The following is a 7,273-nucleotide window of genomic DNA, read 5'->3' on the forward strand; positions in this document are numbered from 1 at the left end:
CCATATTCAACAGTGCTTGAGTTACCAAGAACCTGAGACTAGATTGTCCAGGGACCTAAATATTATTGTGGTGGTTTGAATAAAAATGTCCCCTGTAGGCCCATAGGGAATGGTACTATCAGGAGATGTGGCCTGGTTGGAGGAAGTGTGTTTTAGCCACTTCCTGCTGCCTGCAGATCAGGAGGTAGAACTCTCAGTTCCTTCTCCAGCAGCATGTCTGCCTGCATGTGACCATGCTTCTTGCCATGATGAAAATGGACTAAAGCTCTGAACTGTAAGACAGCCCCAATGAAATGTTTTCCTTTATAAGAGTTACTATGGACATGTCTCTTCACAACAATAAAACCCTAACTAAGACAACTAATGTTTGGTTAGTTGGTTTTTAAAAATAGCAAAAAAATGACTCCTAATGACATTCTGCTATACTCATAGGTCAGTGCCTTGTTCCGCCATCATCAGAGAAACTTCTTCCTACAGCAGATAGGAGCAAATAGAGACTCACAGCCAGACATTATGCAGAGAGTGAGAGACCTTAGAACACTCAGCCCTAAATGGGATGTCTCCATCATATCCCTTTCCTCAGGGATCAGGGGACTCTGCAGAAGAGAAGGCAGAAAGAGTGTCCTTTGTGTATATAATATGGCTTCCAGTTTGGTGTTTTATGGGATTCCTGAGTGTGCGAATGAGCGAGTCTCTGCATCTGTATTTGTTTCCTGTGCCTTCTCTTGGGATCACTTCCTTCTGATGATTTGTTTTGTCCTCTTCCAATAGCTTAGTCTTTGTTTGATCTTATTTTATTATTATCCTTAGAAGCCTGTTTGATTTCTAATGAGAGACAGAAAGGCTCTGGAGGGGAGCAGAGCTGGGGAGGGACTTGGAGGAATAGAGAGAGGGAAAGCCATAATCAAGATTTATTATGTGATGTGAAAAAAGCTACTTTCAATAAAAGGGAGGGGGTAACACAGATAGACGCCCGGAATGAAGGAAAAGGTTGGAAGCAGACCTGGAGACATGGGGCTGGCCCAGAGATGGCTCCAGAATGTGAAAATGCTAGTGTTCCTCCCGCCATCGATGTAGTGTCCCTGACAACATCTGTGCTTCAGAATCAGGAGTTCCCTTCACTCAGCAGCAACCTCATTATGCCCTCAAGTGAAGGGGAAGTTGTGTCCAAGCCTTTAGCTATTAAACTATCTTCAGTACTCTAGACAGAGCATTGCACTTCTAAAGCCTGCGTGAACAACATGGCACTGCGGCCAAACATGGACTGCATATTCAACAGCATAGAATCTTAACAACGCTGAAAACATCTCATCCCCTACTGATGCCGACATTCAGTCACCGCTTATCTGTCTGCGGTGAGGCTGGGTGAAAACAAACCAGCCATGAGCCAGGCACGGATACAATTGTGTGAGAAACATAATGCTTGATAACAAGTGACTTTGTTATGGCTTTATGCATTTGCTGCAAAATAGTTTATCATTTATGGATGTATTCCTTCTTACAAAAAGAGTTATCTATAAATCATTATGCTGTGTTATTCTGGGGAAAAATGGAAAAGATAAAAGGTGAAAACGTGGAGAAAATGAAATCTCAGGTCACACACAGATGGTGGGAGTTTTAAGTTATTACACCCATTACTTGAACTAGTATGTATGGAAGTTCCCCAGAAAACTAAAAATATAATTTCCATATGATTCAGAAATTCCACTTCTGGATACATACATAAAAGAATTTAAAACAAGTGTGGTTTAGAAACAGTTATACTCTTATGATTATTGTTCCAATTTCAGCAATATCTAAGATATAGAAAGAACCTAGACACTCATCATGAAGTGAGTGACACAGGGTTTGTGTAGAGGTTTGAATGATAACGGCATCCATAGGCTCATATATTTGAATACTTGGTCCCCAGCTGGTGGAACGGTTGAAGAAAGAGCAGAAGATTTGGCCTTGTTGGAGGAGTGTCCCTGGGGACAGGCTTTAAGGTTTTCAAGTCTTGGGCCACTCTCAGTGTGTTCTGTCCACCTCCTGCTGCAGTCAGAGATGTGAGCTCTTAGATGCTCCTGGATCCGTACCTTCACTCTGCCATCAGGGACTCTCTTGAATGGTAAACCCAATTAAATACTTCCTACTATTTAAAGAGGTGGGGGGAAAGTGAGGGGGAGAGAGAAAGGGAGAGGGAGAAAAAGGGGGAGGGAAGGAAGAAGAAGAGGAAGAATGAGAGAGAGAGAAAGAGACGGGGGGGGGGAGGGGGCAGTAGCAGCAGAATTGAAGCAAGTCCTCAGGGTGAGCACCTAAAAGCTGTGTTACAGAGGTACCTTGTGCTGGCAGCCAAACTAGAGTAAGCGTCATCCCAGTGGTACTGGTTTTGAAGGCATGAAGGGATCATGGAGAATAGTTGAGACTTCACACTGTGTGGCAGGGCTGGAGTCCCTGAAGAGAGTGCAGGAGAGGCTATTGGTGAAAGTGCAGCCCAGCTACAGCAGAAGATTCCAGCATTTTGGAGATTCCAGTACCATGGGATGTCCACAAAGGACAGCAGTAGCAGTGTAGTGGAACCAGGCAGAGCTTGGTAAACAAGCTGTGTGTGCTGCAGAGGGTAGAGCTGGAGAAGTGACCTGGCCCTTTGGAGGAGTCCAGAAGATGCTGAGTCCTAGACAGGAGGCACTGAGATTTTACACTGCTGGTGTCTGTTTTTGCTTTGTGCAGATTGTGATTGTGCCATGGTCATTCCTTCTTGGAATAAGAAAATACTTAGTTTATTCTAATTTTATAGGTGCCTATAGTTGAGAGATTTTGTACTCCTAAAAATAAACTTTGGAGTTTTTCAGAGACTTTGAGATTAAAAGAAACTTGGGATTTATTTTTTAGAGTCTGAACTTTTAAAATGTTCAAATTTGTAAAGACAGTGGGACATTAAGTATGTAATATGTTTTTATTTGTGATATTTATTAATGTGTGATAGTGTGAATAAACAAGAAAGAAAAGGTTATGGCTTAACAGTAATGTGTTTGTGTGTCAACTTGACAAGGGGTCAATTTGGTCAGCTTCTGTTTATGGCAACTTGACACAAGCTATAGTCATTTGATAAGAGGGAACCTCAACTGAGAAAATGACTCCATAAGACTGGACTGAAGGTAAACCTGTATGTGGAGCATTTCCTTAATTGGTGATGGATTGGGGAGGGTCCAGTCCATTGTGGGTAGGGCTATTCTTGGCCTAGTGGTTCTGAGTTCTATAAAAACCAGACTGAGCAAGTCATGGAGAACAGGGTGATGAATGATGTGGAGGTGTAGCCACATGAGACACCACTTAACTTTATCACACTAAGATACTTTCAACTTCCATTTAACTCTTACATATGAAAGAAAGAGCCATGGGTTATGAGGTAATTATGCCATAAAATCACATGATGGCTAAGGGCCAGGTAGAAGGATAATTTGGCCTTTTAAATAAATAATCCACTTTTCTTGTAAAATAATCAACCAACACAAGTAACAAGCTTCAAAGACCCGATCAGCAAGACTAACCCAGCATATTCATGCTCATGAATTCCCTATGTCAGAATTACTAAAAATTGCTAAAACTACACTCCCTGTTTAAATTATCTTTAATCTTTTTTTTTTTTTTTTACAGTTCAGTCATTATCCCCCTCTGGCTGTTCCTCATCCTACTCCTCCTCCCGATCCCCAACCCGTCTCCGTCTCCAAGAGAATACATACACACACCACACCACCACCACCACCACCACCACCACCACCACCACCACCACCACTGGGCCTCCCCACTTCCTGGGGCCTCAGTTCTCTTGAGGGTTAGGTGCTTCTTCTCTCACTGAGGCCAGACCTAGAAGTCCTCTGCTCTGTTTGTGTTAGGGGTCTCATATCAGCTAATATATGCTGCATGGTTGGTGGCTCAGTGTCTGAGATCTAGGGGGGTCTAGGTTAGTTGAGACTTCTGGTCTTCCTATGGGGTTGCTCTCCTCCCCAGCTTCTTCCAGCCTTTCCCTAAATCAACCACAGTGGTCAGCAGCTTCTGCCCATTGGTTGGTTGTAAGTATCTGCATCTGACTCTTACAGGTGCTTGTTGGGCCTCTCATAGGGCAGCCATACTAGGTTTCTGTCTGCAAGCACATCATAGCATCAGTAATAGTGTCAGGCCTTAGAGCCTCCCCTTGAGCTGGATTCCAATTTAAGCTAGAACAATGTTCAACTGCTGGAGTTGTGCCAGGGATACACCAGTACACCAGCTTCCTCGAGGTGTAAGTATACTATAGAAAAAAAGGAAAGCACACCGGTGTTCAACACTGTATCTTCAGTTTTGAAGTCAAGAACACAAAGGAGCCTGGCATTGTACTTCACCAGCTAGTTCAAGATGTGCCTATCATACACAGAACTCTACTGCCCTCTTCTGGATAAAGCTAATACATTCTGACTTCAAATTTTTTATTTGATTATTGCTGAAAGCATACAGCTGAAAATAAAACATCCCAACTATGTAAGTTCAGGGATTTTTTTTGTTAAATTCTCATTTAAAACTTTAAAGAGTTCCCAGTTTGATTAGCTGTATAGTCAAATCCAAAACTCTTTTTAAACCAGAAGAAACAAAACAACCTAGTTCGTTGTTACCTTAGCCTTCCAGCAATGGTACATGGAGCAGTTATATGACCCTAATACAAGGGGTGGGTTTTGTTCAGTATTAAACTATAATCATGTTTTCTCCGTTTTAAAGATTCATTCATTCTCAGAGTGGAAGGAAAGATAATCAAAGCCCTTGGTTTTCTAACATAGAATAGTTCCCCCTCTATGTCAAAAATAAACCTAGGAAGCAAAGGCATCAAGAGTTTCATTTCTACCACAAAATTCAGATTCCTGGGGCTGAGAAGGCTCAGAAGAATGCTTTCTGCTCTTGCAGAAGATTGAGTTCAGTCTTACACGTGCCTGTAATTCCAGCTCCAGGGGACTCTAATGCCTCTGGCCTCCTCAGACATATGCACATACCAGCAGAGATAGACACACACACTAACATAATCCAAAACAATAGAAATTTATAAGGCTGAGATAGCTCCTTGGATTCGAGCACTTGCTGGAGAAGCATGAGGACCTGGGTTCGAATTTCCAGTCATGTAAGAGCAGAACATGCACACACACATCCCTGCAAACCCAGGCTGTCTTAGCTTAAACAGCTCAGCAGCTTATGCTTTATGGGGCAAAGACAAAGAATGTTCTTAGCGCCTGCTATGTTTTTAGTCCTGGGTTCATGCAGCAAACTTTTGTCTGCAACTTGAGGTCTTGCTATGGCCTCCACAGTGCAGTTATAGATGTATACCACCATGTCCAGACTCACCAACTTGAGATCTTATGGCCACTGAAATTCTTCTATTATTAAAAAAAAAAATCTTAAAACAAGGAGCCAGGTTACATACATTTTTCTTTGTAAAACTTTAATGTTCCAATAGAAAAGTACATGTCTTCTTTCTTTAACTCACTGATCCAGAGTGAGATGCTTTGACTGTAAGCACACTGATCACATTAAGATAACAGGAACAATATCTGCAGCAAGTTTTATAAGAACCTGTAAAGAAACCATGCTGGCACTGGCCTGGAAGCTTCATCCCTACTGGCTAGCTCTCACAGTTCTAGAAGGTTCTATTTATACCACTGAAGGAGAAAATGTTCAGCAATCCTAACCAGCTGTGGAGCCTGAGAGCTACAGTAAGGACCGGCCCGTAAACGTGTGTCCACTGGCGAAAGAGTTGCACAATATCTTGAGAGTGACCTACCACCTTCTGATTGATTGGATTTAAGGCCCGCTCTAAAAGATGGAAACCTGCTTGGTATTGCTAATTGGCTAGACATCTGTGGCTGGCTAGGCCATAGCCCTCAGGAACTATCTAATACTATTATTCTGGTAAAGGGGTGTAGTAATAAACTGCCCCATACCCACGGGTTACTGCATCTTTCAATTCTCATCATGAAAGCTTCACTTTGAATAGATGGATATTAACACAGAGATCCATAAGTGATTCAGCCACAGAGAATAAGGGACTGTGAACTGATAGGCTCTAAATGGGACACCCATGAAAGCCTTGGGGACTACTGGCAAAGAGGACAGGGGTGGTAGGTGTCTGCAGCAAAACATCATCCGCTGAACATAAACTCACAGCAGCAGTGATAGCACACACAAACCAGCAGTCAAAGTCCCAGCACAGAGCAGGGAGGGGCTCGTGAAGCCTACCACAAGCTGGGGAGATATTGGAGATGGATGCCTATGGTGGATGTTTCCTAAAAGGCTCCTCCTGCTTCGTGGAGTGTCCTACACCGTGCACATCCAGGAAGCACAAAGTTCATTCGGAATGAACATGTGCATGGGAAGCTGGGAGAAAAGGTGATGGGGGGTGGGGAGGAACTGAAGGAGAGAGAATGCCCAATGGATTTGATCAAAACACAGTATCTATGTATGAAATCGTCGATAAAAATGATCTCGTATAGTCAGGTAAATCAAATACAGTAGAAATAACAAAGGCAGTTCAGCTAGTCTACTCTCCTTCAGAAGGGCACCTGCATTTCTTCAGCTTACCAACAAAACAAGCTTCACATTACCTGTCCATCCAAGTCAACTGGTCATACTAACAAACTTCCCATTTTGTAGAAGCCGTGAACACAGCCAGGCAAACCTGGCATGTGTTATATGACAAAGGCAATTAGACGGTCTGGTCTCAGAACATCCTGTAATGCACTCCAGGCTCCATCCAGACATCTTTGCCTGCTGTACATCCAGTCCAAACAGCATTAGTGACCAAGGGAAGAGCAATGCCCCCTTGTCACTCTAGAGGAAACTAAGGTGACCTTTCTAAATCACAGCCTGGTGAGTGGTAGGGCCACATTTATCACTGGAGTCCGGTATTCTTCTGTTGGAGGCTCAGCTTCGGCCCACACTGCATGTGGCACCACCATCAAGACAGGAAGGTCCCAAGCCCCTCAGCTGGAGTGCATGGGGTAAGGTCAGCTTAGCTGTATAAGTCACAGTAAAACTCTGGGACAGGGAGACACTGATAGGAGCAAAAGGGATGAGCGACCAAAAGACGACCAAAAGACCCTGATAGGAAAGAGTTCCATCAAAACCTAGAATCAACCAGAACAAACTGAAAGAACAGGGAAGCCTCATAAGAAGGACGTATTTAGATAGTGCAAGAGTGGGCTACAAGAGTAGAAAATTTTCACCATAATACCTCAAAGCATTTGGCATACTTCCATATAAGTGATTCTAATTC

This window comes from Grammomys surdaster, unplaced genomic scaffold, assembly GCF_004785775.1.
Source record: "Grammomys surdaster isolate TR1022 unplaced genomic scaffold, NIH_TR_1.0 139, whole genome shotgun sequence".
NCBI lineage: Eukaryota > Metazoa > Chordata > Mammalia > Rodentia > Muridae > Grammomys > Grammomys surdaster.